Source organism: Bos taurus, chromosome Y (genome assembly GCF_002263795.3).
Source record: "Bos taurus isolate L1 Dominette 01449 registration number 42190680 breed Hereford chromosome Y, ARS-UCD2.0, whole genome shotgun sequence".
In the NCBI taxonomy this organism is placed as follows: domain Eukaryota; kingdom Metazoa; phylum Chordata; class Mammalia; order Artiodactyla; family Bovidae; genus Bos; species Bos taurus.
This window is the reverse complement of record NC_082638.1, coordinates 13,150,697-13,164,052: the sequence shown is the minus strand read 5'-3', so window position 1 is coordinate 13,164,052 and position 13,356 is coordinate 13,150,697. Positions and strand designations below refer to the sequence as shown.

Here is a 13,356-nt window from a genome sequence, read left to right as displayed (position 1 = left end):
GACCAGAAACTATAAAACTTCTAGAGGAGAACATAGGCAAAACACTCTCTGACATAAATCACAGCAGGATCCTCTATGACCCACCTCCCAGAATATTGGAAATAAAAGCAAAAATAAACAAATGGGACCTAATTAAACTTAAAAGCTTCTGCAGAACGAAGGAAACTATTAGCAAGGTGAAAAGACAGCCTTCAGAATGGGAGAAAATAATAGCAAATGAAGCAACTGACAAACAACTAATCTCAAAAATATAGAAGCAACTCCTGCAGCACAATTCTAGAAAAATAAATGACCCAAATAAACAAATGGGCCAAAAAAAAAAATACTAAATAGAAATTTCTCCAAAGAAGACATACAGATGGCTAACAAACACATGAAAAGATTCTCAACATCACTCATTTTCAGCGAAGCGCAAATCAAATCCACAATGACGTACCATTTCACACCAGTCAGAACGGCTGTGATCCAAAAGTCTACAAGCAATACTGTAGAAGGTATGCTGCAAGCATGCTGGAAAGAGTATGGAGAACAGGGAACCCTCTTACACCGTTGGTGAGAATGCAAACTAGTACAGGTACTATGGAGACCAGTGTGGAGATTTCATAAAAAACTGGGAATAGAACTGTCATACGACCCAGAGATCCCACAGCTGGGCACACACACCCAGGAAATCAGAATTGAAAGAGACACGTGTACCCCAAAGATCATCACAGCAGTGTTTATAATAGCCAGGACATGGAAGCAACCTAGATAACTGTCAGTAGATGAATGGATAAGAAAGTTGTGGTACGTATACACAATGCAATATTACTCAGCCATTAAAAAGAATACATTTGAATCAGTTCTAATGAGGTGAATAAAACTGGAGCCTTATAGAGTGAAGTAAGCCAGAAAGAAAAACACCAACACAGTATACTAATGCATATATATGGAATTTAGAAAAATGGTAACAATAACCCTGTAAGCAAGACAGCAAAAGTAACACAGAGGTATAGAACAGTCTTTTGGACTCTGTGGCAGAGGGAGAGGGTTGGATGATTTGGGACAATGCCATTGAAACATGTTTAATATCATATATGAAATGAATCGCCAGTCCAGGTTTCATGCAAGATACTGGATGCTTGGGGCTGGTGCACTGGGACGACCCAGAGGGATGGTACGGGAAGGTGGAGGGGCAGGCGGGTTCAGAATGGGTAACAAGTGTATACCTGTGGCAGATTCATGTTGATGTATGGCAAAACCAATACAATATTGTAAAGTGATTAACCCCCAATTAAAATAAATTTATATTAAAACTAAATTTAAAAATAAAAGTGCATTAGAAAAGTGTTAATTTGCTATTAAAATCAGTGACCATTATACCCAAATTAAAGAATGGCAAAAACAGCTTGAAGAACATCACTAGAGCCTGCTTAAAAAAATGCAGTACAGGGTTAATGGTATGCAAGGTTAGGGTAGACAAAACTTGAACTCTAGTAATAGAAAATATATTAAAATTTTCCTAGTGTTTGGGCAGAATGAGAAGACTCCTCAGAAACTAAAACCAACAAAACAAATATACACATTCTTTTAGAAAATCCAAATGGCTTCAGAAGGAAATATAAAGATGCTAAAGACAGATCTAACAGCTTAAGTAGATATATGTATACTTGAATTATATGAGCAACATGATGTTTCATAGGATTTTAGGCATTCGCACCACAAATTTGAACTCTGATGGTTGGGTTACCCTTACATCTCATCCTGGTGAACTATTACATAGAATATTTTTATTTTGTGGTAAAGTTGTTCTAATCAGTATTGTTCTATCATGTTTTAAAAAATAAGTATTTTTGTGCTTTCAACATTCAAAGTATATTTGCTTGTTGCTACATATATGTAACTACACTTCTATGTTAAACAAACTCACTTTTTTAAGGATCATATTTATTTTATTATTTTTAAAATTTTATTTATTTTGGCGGGTCCAGATATTCATGGATGTTCAAGGGCTTTCTCTAGCTGAGGCAAGTGGTATGGTGCACTTTGATATGGTGCATGGCCTGCCCATTGTGATGGTTCTTTTGTTGCAGAACACTGGCTCTAGTTTTGGCACATGTGCTCATGAGTTGTGGCCCATGAGCTTAGTTACACTTCAGCATGTGGGATTCTCCCAGACAAGGATCACTGGGAAGCTGACTATTAACCAATGGATCACTAGGGTAGTTCTGAACAAACCCAGATTATGCAGGCTAGAAGTTTGATACAAAACATATGAAAGCCAAGAACTACTTCTTAAATAGATACTATGTGGCTTTGGAGGATTCTCCTGGTGGCTCAGTGGTAAAAAATCCACCTCCCAATGTAGATGACCCAGGGTTGAGAAATCCCTGAGTTGGGAAGATAGATCTTCTGGAAGAGAAAATGAGAACCAACCTCAGCATTCTTGCCTGGGAAATCCCACGGGCAGAGGTGCCTGGTGGTCTATGGTCCATGGAGATGAAAAAGAGAAGGAAATAACTTAGCAACTAATCACGACCACCACCACCATGTTGTTTTGGGAGATAAAGTAGATAGTTTGTTTAAAAGACCTTTGTTGGAATGTCTGAAAGTAGTCAGTGTTTTTGATTATTCAAACTATGCATAACTAAAAGGCATTTTTTTTAAATTGTGTGTAAAAATCCTTTACAATATTGACTGTGATGTTTTTGTAATGTATTGCCAGAGAATTTAGCCAGTCATTATGTACATTTATTTAGCTCTCTTTTGAAGCCATGTCCTACAACAGCAACTGATTTCAATTACGTTATTGCTTTGGTATTCGTCTTGAATTAGATTATTTTTTCATTTTTGCAAGCAGCATTTCAGTAGGTTCAAATCATTTACTTAATCATTAATATTTTCACTACAACAACTATCCTCTAAAAAGGGAAATGACACTCCATCTCTCCTGTGATTTTATAGGGACAAGAGAGTAGTAAAGTTTGTTACTTAATGTATTTTTTTCAGGGTTAAAATACTCTTTCTAAGGCAGACCTCCAAACTTAAAGCTTTTCAAGCATTTTTTTTAATCTATTTTGGTTTCTGGTCTGCTTAGTCTCCCAGTCATGTCTGACTCTTTGTGACCCTCTGGTCTATAGCCCATCAAGCTCCTCTGTCTATAGGGGTTCTCCAGGCAAGAATAGTGGAGTGGGTTGTCAGGCCACTCTTCCAACGGATCTCTCATAGCAGGTGAATTTTTTACTACCTGCACCACCAAGGAAGCCTAAAGAATACAGGAGTGAGTGGCCTATTGCTTCTCCAGAGAATCCTCCCAAACCAGAAATCAAACTGCATTGCAGCATATTCTTTTTTTTTTAATTTTTTATTCCTTTATTTCTCATGTGTTCCCCATCCTGAACCCTCCTCCCTCCTCCCTCCCCATACCATCCCTCTGGGTCGTCCCAGTGCACCAGCCCCAAGCATCCAGCATCGTGCATTGAACCTGGACTGGCATCTCGTTTCATACATGATATTTCACATGTTTCAATGCCATTCTCCCAAATCTTCCCACCCTTTCTGTCTCCCACAGAGTCCATAATCCTGTTCTATACATCAGTGTCTCTTTTGCTGTCTCGCATACAGGGTTATCGTTACCATCTTTCTAAATTCCATATATATGCATTAGTATACTGTATTGGTGTTTTTCCTTCTGGCTTACTTCACTCTGTATAATAGGCTCCAGTTTCATCCACCTCATTAGAACTGATTCAAATGTATTCTTTTTAATGGCTGAGTACTACTCCATTGTGTATATGTACCACAGCTTTCTTATCCATTCATCTGCTGAGGGACATCTAGGTTGCTTCCATGTCCAGGCTATTATAAACAGTGCTGCGATGAACATTGGGGTACACGTGTCTCTTTCCCTTCTGGTTTCCTCAGTGTGTATGCCCAGCAGTGGGATTGCTGGATCATAAGGCAGTTCTATTTCCAGTTTTTTAAGGAATCTCCACACTGTTCTCCATAGTGGCTGTACTAGTTTGCATTCCCACCAACAGTGTAAGAGGGTTCCCTTTTCTCCACACCCTCTCCAGCATTTATTATTTGTAGACTTTTGGATCGCAGCCATTCTGACTGGTGTGAAATGGTATCTCATAGTGGTTTTGATTTGCATTTCTCTGATAATGAGTGATGTTGAGCATCTTTTCATGTGTTTGTTAGCCATCTGTATGTCTTCTTTGGAGAAATGTCTATTTAGATCTTGGCCCATTTTTTGATTGGGTCATTTATTTTTCTGGAGTTGAGCTGTAGAAGTTGCTTGTATATTTTTGAGATTAGTTGTTTGTCGGTTGCTTCATTTGCTATTATTTTCTCCCATTCTGAAGGCTGTCTTTTCACCTTGCTAATAGTTTCCTTTGATGTGCAGAAGCTTTTAAGTTTAATTAGGTCCCATTTGTTTATTTTTGCTTTTATTTCCAATATTCTGGGAGGTGGGTCATAGAGGATCCTGCTGTGATGTATGTCAGAGAGTGTTTTGCCTATGTTCTCCTCTAGGAGTTTTATAGTTTCTGGTCTTACGTTGAGATCTTTAATCCATTTTGAGTTTATTTTTGTATATGGTGTTAGAAAGTGTTCTAGTTTCATTCTTTTACAAGTGGTTGACCAGATTTCCCAGCACCACTTGTTAAAGAGATTGTCTTTAATCCATTGTATATTCTTGCCTCCTTTGTCAAAGATAAGGTGTCCATATGTGCGTGGATTTATCTCTGGGCTTTCTATTTTGTTCCATTGATCTATATTTCTGTCTTTGTGCCAGTACCATACTGTCTTGATAACTGTGACTTTGTAGTAGAGCCTCAAGTCAGGTAGGTTGATTCCTCCAGTTCCATTTTTCTTTCTCAAGATTGCTTTGGCTATTCGAGGTTTTTTGTATTTCCATACAAATTGTGAAATTATTTGTTCTAGCTCTGTGAAGAATACTGTTGGTAGCTTGATAGGGATTGCATTGAATCTATAAATTGCTTTGGGTAGTATACTCATTTTCACTATATTGATTCTTCCAATCCATGAACATGGTATATTTCTCCATCTATTAGTGTCCTCTTTGATTTCTTTCACCAGTGTTTTATAGTTTTCTATATATAGGTCTTTAGTTTCTTTAGGTAGATATATTCCTAAGTATTTTATGCTTTTCGTTGCAATGGTGAATGGAATTGTTTCCTTAATTTCTCTTTCTGTTTTCTCATTATTAGTGTATAGGAATGCAAGGGATTTCTGTGTGTTGATTTTATATCCTGCAACTTTACTATAATCATTGATTAGTTCTAGTAATTTTCTGGTGGAGTCTTTAGGGTTTTCTATGTAAAGCATCATGTCATCTGCAAATAGTGAGAGTTTTACTTCTTCTTTTCCAATTTGGATTCCTTTTATTTCTTTTTCTGCTCTGATTGCTGTGGCCAAAACTATGTTGAATAGTAATGGTGAAAGTGGGCACCCTTGTCTTGTTCCTGACTTTAGAGGAAATGCTTTCAGTTTTTCACCATTGAGGATAATGTTTGCTGTGGGTTTGTCATATATAGCTTTTATTATGTTGAGGTATGTTCCTTCTATTGCTGCTTTCTGGAGAGTTTTTATCATAAATGGGTGTTGAATTTTGTCAAAGGCTTTCTCTGCATCTATTGAGATAATCATATGGTTTTTGTTTTTCAATTTGTTAATGTGGTGTATTACGTTGATTGATTTGTGGATATTGAAGAATCCTTGCATCCCTGGGATAAAGCCCACTTGGTCATGGTGTATGATCTTTTTAATGTGTTGTTGGATTCTGATTGCTAGAATTTTGTTAAGGATTTTTGCATCTATATTCATCAGTGATATTGGCCTGTAGTTTTCTTTTTTTGTGGGATCTTTGTCAGGTTTTGGTATTAGGGTGATGGTGGCCTCATAGAATGAGTTTGGAAGTTTACCTTCCTCTGCAATTTTCTGGAAGAGTTTGAGCAGGATAGGTGTTAGCTCTTCTCTAAATTTTTGGTAGAATTCAGCCGTGAAGCCGTCTGGACCTGGGCTTTTGTTTGCTGGAAGATTTTTGATTACAGTTTCAATTTCCGTGCTTGTGATGGGTCTGTTAAGGTTTTCTATTTCTTCCTGGTCGAGTTTTGGAAAGTTGTACTTTTCTAAGAATTTGTCCATTTCTTCCTCGTTGTCCATTTTATTGGCATATAATTATTGATAATAGTCTCTTATGATCCTTTGTATTTCTGTGTTGTCTGTTGTGATCTCTCCATTTTCATTTCTAATTTTATTGATTTGATTTTTCTCCCTTTGTTTCTTGATGAGTCTGGCTAATGGTTTATCAATTTTATTTATCCTTTCAAAGAACCAGCTTTTGGCTTTGTTGATTTTTGCTATGGTCTCTTTTGTTTCTTTTGCATTTATTTCTGCTCTAATTTTTAAGATTTCTTTCCTTCTACTAACCCTGGGGTTCTTCATTTCTTCCTTTTCTAGTTGCTTTAGGTGTAGAGTTAGGTTATTTATTTGACTTTTTTCTTGTTTCTTGAGGTGTGCCTGTATTGCTATGCACTTTCCCCTTAGGACTGCTTTTACCATGTCCCACAGGTTTTGGGTTGTTGTGTTTTCATTTTCATTCGTTTCTATGCAAATTTTGATTTCTTTTTTGATTTCTTCTGTGATTTGTTGGTTATTCAGCAGGGTGTTGTTCATCCTCCATATGTTGGAATTTTTAATAGTTTTTCTCCTGTAATTGAGATCTAATCTTACTGCATTGTGGTCAGAAAAGATGCTTGGAATGATTTCCATTTTTTTTAAATTTACCAAGGCTAGCTTTATGGCCCAGGATGTGATCTATCCTGAAGAAGGTTCCATGTGCACTTGGGAAAAAGGTGAAATTCATTGTTTTGGGATGAAGTGTCCTATAGATATCAATTAGGTCTAACTGGTCTATTGTATTGTTTAAAGTTTGTGTTTCCTTGTTAATTTTCTGTTTAGTTGATCTATCCATAGGTGTGAGTGGGGTATTAAAGTCTCCCACTATTATTGTGTTATTGTTAATTTCTCCTTTCATACTTTCATACTCCCAAACCAGAAATCAAACTGCATTGCAGCATATTCTTAAGCAGGTGACCTACCAGGAAAGCCCTGGTTTCCGCTTAAAAGTACCAATTGTCATTCCTTATTACGTGGACTCCCTGATCATATGTCATGATTAAGTAAAAGACAACTTTCAGTACACAGTTGCATACTTGAAGTGAAAAACAATTTTTTTCCTTTAAAGAAAGTTATACCATATTGATGAAAATACCCAATAAATGATATATATACTAAAATTGGGGGAAAATATTCAAACAAACTCAAGGATCATAGCCTGGGAAATGGTCTTTCATACAGTTTTAAGAGGAGTGTTCTGAAGCTGTAGGGGAAGAGCCAGTATACATAGAAATTTCTTTAAAGTGGGAAATACATGAGTGAAACGTATATCGTGCTAAAAGAATCCTGTTAACCACAAAATACAGATATGGCAAGCAGTGATGTTAGTGTTTTTAGGCAAGAATCTGGAATCATTAAACTTCTTAATTATTTTAACTGACTAGGAACACACAACTCCAAAGCACAGAAATGCACAATCTCATTTTGTATCCTGATTTTCTGGAGGGTACACTGATGACAGACAACTGCAGTAGATGTTTACCTCCCCATTCAAGTGAATACCCAGTGACTATTCTCCATGGCTAAAGCAGATGTACAATATTTGTTTCACAGGTCAAAAATAGGGTGTCTAGTGTAAAGTTCAAGCAAAATTATATCTAGTCAGAATGTTCACTAATGCTTAAATAGGTGAAAAGGTCTCCCATCACTATGAAAAATAATCCTAAACATTTTATTTCTGAAGAGAAAGTATTTTTTGTTTGTTTGTTTACAGTAACTTTAAACTTTATTCCATCATTCCAACATTGGATACACAGACTATGGGCTCTACCCCCACCACCACCAGTCCCTAGCTTACTGGATCTAAATATTTCAAAGAGAGGGATCTCTAATGGACCACAAGAGGTTCCTGTCTCCCAAATCTACGAACGTTTGTCCAGGTCCTCTGATAGATATATAACCTTTCTCTTTAATTCCTCCACCACTTGTATTACGTTAGATTTCTAACAGAAGTATCCAGATGGAATTTATTTCTCCAAGAAGGAAGACAAGGGATACAATTTAAGTGAGGAAATAGTCAGGCAAGAGCACTTATTAACAAGTAGCAGAAGTCTGTTCAGTAGTATGAGTTAGCTCAAGTGGTTTCTAATTAGGGAAATGCACGTGGTCTTCACTATATTGACGCATCTTGTTTCAAGCTCAGTGCGGTGTTCTCCAAAAATTTACCACTCTTTACTGGAATCTGACACAGCATCCCTCACATTGTTGAGTACCAGGAAGTCAGTTGGTTTTGACTACACGTGCTCGGTAGGGCAGAAGAGACTGTGCTTGGGGAATAGGCCAGTAGCGTCATGCATGAGGAAAGTGACATTAACCCCGTGACACCAGCCGGGTTGCCATTTTGTTGCTGCTAAGCGTGGCCGGGTGCCAATCTCTCCCGAGTTCTCAATTCGGAGAGTGTAATTTAGTTCCTTGGAAGCCTTGGAGTATTACCTGGCAGCCGCAGCAGCAGCACAGGAAGCTGCTTAGAAACAGAGAGCCTGTCCCTATAGCTATGCCCAAGAATAAAGATAATGACTCAGTTTCCCGGAACCACCGATTGCTCAGCCGCCATCAGTGGTAGTTCCTACTTCTTCTGGTTGGCTGATGTCTTTGAGTGGACTGCACAGTCCACATAGGAGCAAGAAGCTGCTTGTGCTTCCTCTCGCTCTGTTCACATAGCAGTGTAATTTCCTCTCCCTTTTTGTCAATTTTACACCAACGGTAAAATACTATTAGTTTTGGATTCATGCTAGTTTAACTGCAGGCGCAGTAGTAAACTGGCAGAAGCCTAATTTTGGTCAGCGGAGGCTTCGCCCCTCCGGCCTTCCCAGGACTCCCCCTTAGCTGTTGTTTATGACACACTGATTCTTTCTTTTACAACTGTTAAATATTTGCCCATATTTTACTTTGTGGACAGTTCACTACTGGTGAAAATACTGCTTCTTTGTAAGTGAAGTGAAGTGAAGTTGCTCAGTCATGTCTGACTCTCTGCGAACCCACGGACGGTAGCCTACCAGGCTCCTCAGTCCATAAGATTTTCCAGGCAAGAATACTGGTGTGGGTTGCCATTTCCTTCTCCAGGGAATCTTTCTGACAAAGGGATGGAACACAGGTCTCTCGCGTTGTAGGCAGATGCTGTGCCATCTGAGCTACCAGGAAAGGGTAAATCCAGGTTGCATGTTTACATTCATGTCTGCCGGTTTGCTTTCCTCTACCTGTCACAAACCTTAACCATTTTGTAGAAGACACACATATCCCAACGTGTTCAGCCTTCTTTTCTCATAAAATCAATGCTGGCACTATGCATTTCTACTTATCTTTATTCTGAGGCAGACAGTTCACAAATAATCAGATATGACAATAACTTTACTTGTAACTTCCAAAACAGTACTTCTAAGCTAACTGAAAGAAGGCAGTGGGACAGTCATTCCTTGAATTCTCCATTTTACAGACCTGAGTTCTGCTTGGGTCATGTTTAATGTTCTTGTAATGCCTCCCGGAAAACTAACTGCAAGGAATGAGAATACATCCTTCAGAATAGCACCACATTTCACATTCCACAAATTTCTCTTCATAATTAATTCCTGGCACTTCATTTGAGCTCTCAAGGCTTACTTAACCTTTGCCATATTCGGTCACACTTCTTTGCCTTTGACTTTAGTGCTTTCTAGATGCCCCGAACCAACTGGTACAGCCTTTCTCTAGCAAATGTGTTGCTGCTAATTATTCAGGGAAACTCTAGGAATGTCTTTTTCAGAATGTGTTAGGGAAATTACAAACCACTTCTACTTTTTTTTTTCTAATCTATTTAATTCATTTTTAACTTACAAATAAGTGTACATTTCCAAACATTCCTTGTTTCCTCCTGTTTCTAGGAATGAAGTTTCAGATGCCCAGGTTGGGTTGTGTATTCTAAAGAGAATAGTAATTGTTTTATGAATGCAGAATTACCACAATTTGGTGCTTAATAGATGTTCAACACATTTTTTGTTAATGTTATCTTCCTCGGCTTCATTGCAGCCTTGTGTAACTCCCCTCTTCCATCTGTGGGACTTTTAAACCAGCTGCTTCCTCTCAGGCCAAACTGAAGACATTTTGACATATGATTTTTCAGTTTTCATTGCTTTACAAATATGTGGACTCTTTTGGTTTATTAATTTGCAAATGAATTGTAGAACAGAACATATAGAACCCAGGTTTAATTGGAAAGCATGGATAATAACAAATGCTAATGGTTATCTCTGGTAATGGGTTATGTGGTTGATAATATATTTATCTGCTAAGGGATTTAGAAGAAAGCCATCAACAAATTTGTACATGGTTAATCTGTAAGCAAATTAGGTTAAATTGTAAATCTCTTTTGAGGACTGTTAATATTTTGCTGCTATTTAAATGATAATCTGTTTGTTTCCCTGTTTATATGAAATTTAACAGCTTATGTTAGCTTGTTTGATGAGTTTGTAAACTATTATACAGATAATTACACTTCAATTTTTATTCACATTTTAATCACTGAGGTAAAGGAGGCAGAAACAGATGCAAGGTTAAGGGAAATGAATGTAAAAAAAGAGACTTCATATTTAAAGAAGATGGACAAAGTAAGAATTCTTTAGCTATTTATACCTTTTATAATAATGTGAATTTCAGAGTTTAATCTGAAACATACCTTAGTCAAAGTCCTGAGGAGTTGTCTCATATCTCCTTTTTTTTGTATTTAATCTAAATGCTGTTATTTGCTTATATGTTTTTTTGTTTTGTTTTTGCTGTGCTGGGCTTTCATCACTGTGGATGAGCTTTTCTCTAGTTGTGGGGAACGGGGGCTGCTCTGTAGTTGCAGTGCACAGGATTCTCATTGGGGTGCACTCTCTGCTTGTGGAGCATAGGCTCTATGGATACCAGGCTTCAGTAGTTGCAGTATGTGCAGCATCCCGGCTGTAGAACACAGGCTCAATAGCTGTGGCACAGGGGCTCAGTTGTTCTGAGGCATGTGGATTCATCCTGGACCAGGGATCAAACTGATGTCTGCTGTATTGGCAAGTGGTTTCCCTACCACTGAGCCACCACAGAAGCCCCATAGAGCTCCATCTTTTCCCCATTTTCAGTGCCATACATGTTTCCAGAATTTCTGTATTAAATAATTCATTTTACACTGTTTCTCATGAATGCTTAATGTGGCATTTCTGTAAACAAAGTGTTCTGTTTTTATTCTATGGAAAAACATGGCATAACTGAGAGTGAATTTTAGGGTTTAAAGCAGAGTAAGGATGTCTTCCAACATTGAAAATTCCCTACCATTGTAATATTTTTCAGTAGACTATGAGAAATCCATGCCAAGACCTCAGACCATCAGTACTTCAGTGTCACTAGCACATGATCATATTTAATAAAGTAACCAAATAACTGACTCTTATTTAAGTAAGTGCAGACTAAACTAAGACTAAACTAATTGACTGAAGCACCTTTTTTTGCTCCTTTATTGAAAATTTAAGCCCATGGAAACATTGAAATGTGAGCACAAATTCCATATGTTTTTCACTTAGACTCATTAATCTTTAAAGTTTCCTTTTTGTACTTTCTTTCTGTACATGAACATTTTCCTTCTAACATTTTAAGCTTTGTTATAGGCAGGTCTAGTTACATAGTTATGGACTATAGCCCTAAATATTTCGTCTAATAAGAGCGAAGCCTTTCTCTATGTAACTCCAGAAGAATGGTCACAAGACGTTTTTTTAATTTAATTTTTTAAATTTTTTTTATTTTTAAACTTTACAATATTGTATTAGTTTTGCCAAATATCGAAATGAATCTGCCACAGGTATACATGTGTTCCCCATCCTGAACCCTCCTCCCTCCTCCCTCCCCATACCATCCCTCTGGGTTGTCCCAGTGCACCAGCCCCAAGCATCCAGTATCGTGCATCGAACCTGGACTGGCAACTCATTTCATACATATATTATCTAGTTTGGTCATAACATTCCTTCCAAGGAGTAAGCATCTTTTAATTTCATGGATGCAGTCACTATCTGCAGTGCTTTTGGAGCCCCCCAAAATAAAGTTTGCCCTGTTTCCACTGTTTCCCCATCTATTTCCCATTAAGTGATGGGACCAGATGCCATGATCTTAGTTCTCTGAATGTTGAGCTTTAAGCCAACTCTTTCACTCTCCTATTTCACTTTCATCAAGAGGCTTTTTAGTTCCTCTTCACTTTCTGCCATAAGGGTGATATCTGCGTATCTGAGGTTATTAGTATTTCTTCTGGCAATCTTGATTCCAGCTTGTGCTTCTTCCAGCCCAGCATTCCTCATGATGTACTTTGCATAGAAGTTAAATAAGCAGGGTGACAATATACATCCTTGACATACTCCTTTTCGTATTTGGAACCAGTCCATGTTCCATGTTCAGTTCTAACTGTTCCTTCCTGACCTGCATATAAGTTTCTCAAGAGGCAGGTCAGGTGGCCTGGTATTACCACCTCTTGACCAACACAGCATATTAAATAGCAGAGAATTTACTTTGCCAACAAAGGTCCGTCTAGTCAAGGCTATAGTTTTTCCAGTGGTCATGTATGGATGTGAGAGTTGGACTGTGAATAAAGCTGAGCACTGAAAAATTGATGCTTTTGAACTGCGGTGTTGGAGAAGATTCTCAAGAGTCACTTGGGCTTCAAGGAGATCTAACCAGTCTGTCTTAAAGGAGATCAGTTTTGGGTGTTCATTGAATGGACTGATTTCAGCTGAAGCTGAAATTCCAATACTTTGGCCACCTAACGTGAAGATTTGACTCATTGGAGAAGATCCTGATGCTGGGAGGGATTGGGGGCAGGAGGAAAAGGGGATGACAGAGGATGAGATGGTTGGATAGCATCACCGACTCGATGGACATGAGTTTGGGTAACTCTGAGAATTGGCAATGGGTAGGGAGGACTAGTGTGCTGCGATTCATGGGGTTGCAAAGAGTCAGACATGACTGAGCGACTGAACAGAATTGCACTGAAGTACTCTTTTCTAGAACTGTTGTTTGCACTTAGTCATGTCTGATTCTTCTTTGAAATCATAGTTTGTGCCCCATCTGGCTCCTGTGTCCATGGGATTCTCCAGGAAGTACACTGGAATGTGTTGTCCTTTCCTTCTCCATGGGATCATCCTGGCCCGGAAGTCAAATGCATGTCTCCTTTGTCTCTTGCATTTGAAG

The 13,356-nt window shown here is 38.1% G+C and overlaps 1 pseudogene; it reads left to right on the top strand.

The window, feature by feature from the left end:
• Positions 1-8,677: 8,677 nt before the first annotated feature.
• The window catches only part of LOC132344428 (eukaryotic translation initiation factor 1A, X-chromosomal-like), a 34,142-nt pseudogene continuing 29,463 nt past the window's right edge, over positions 8,678-13,356 (top strand).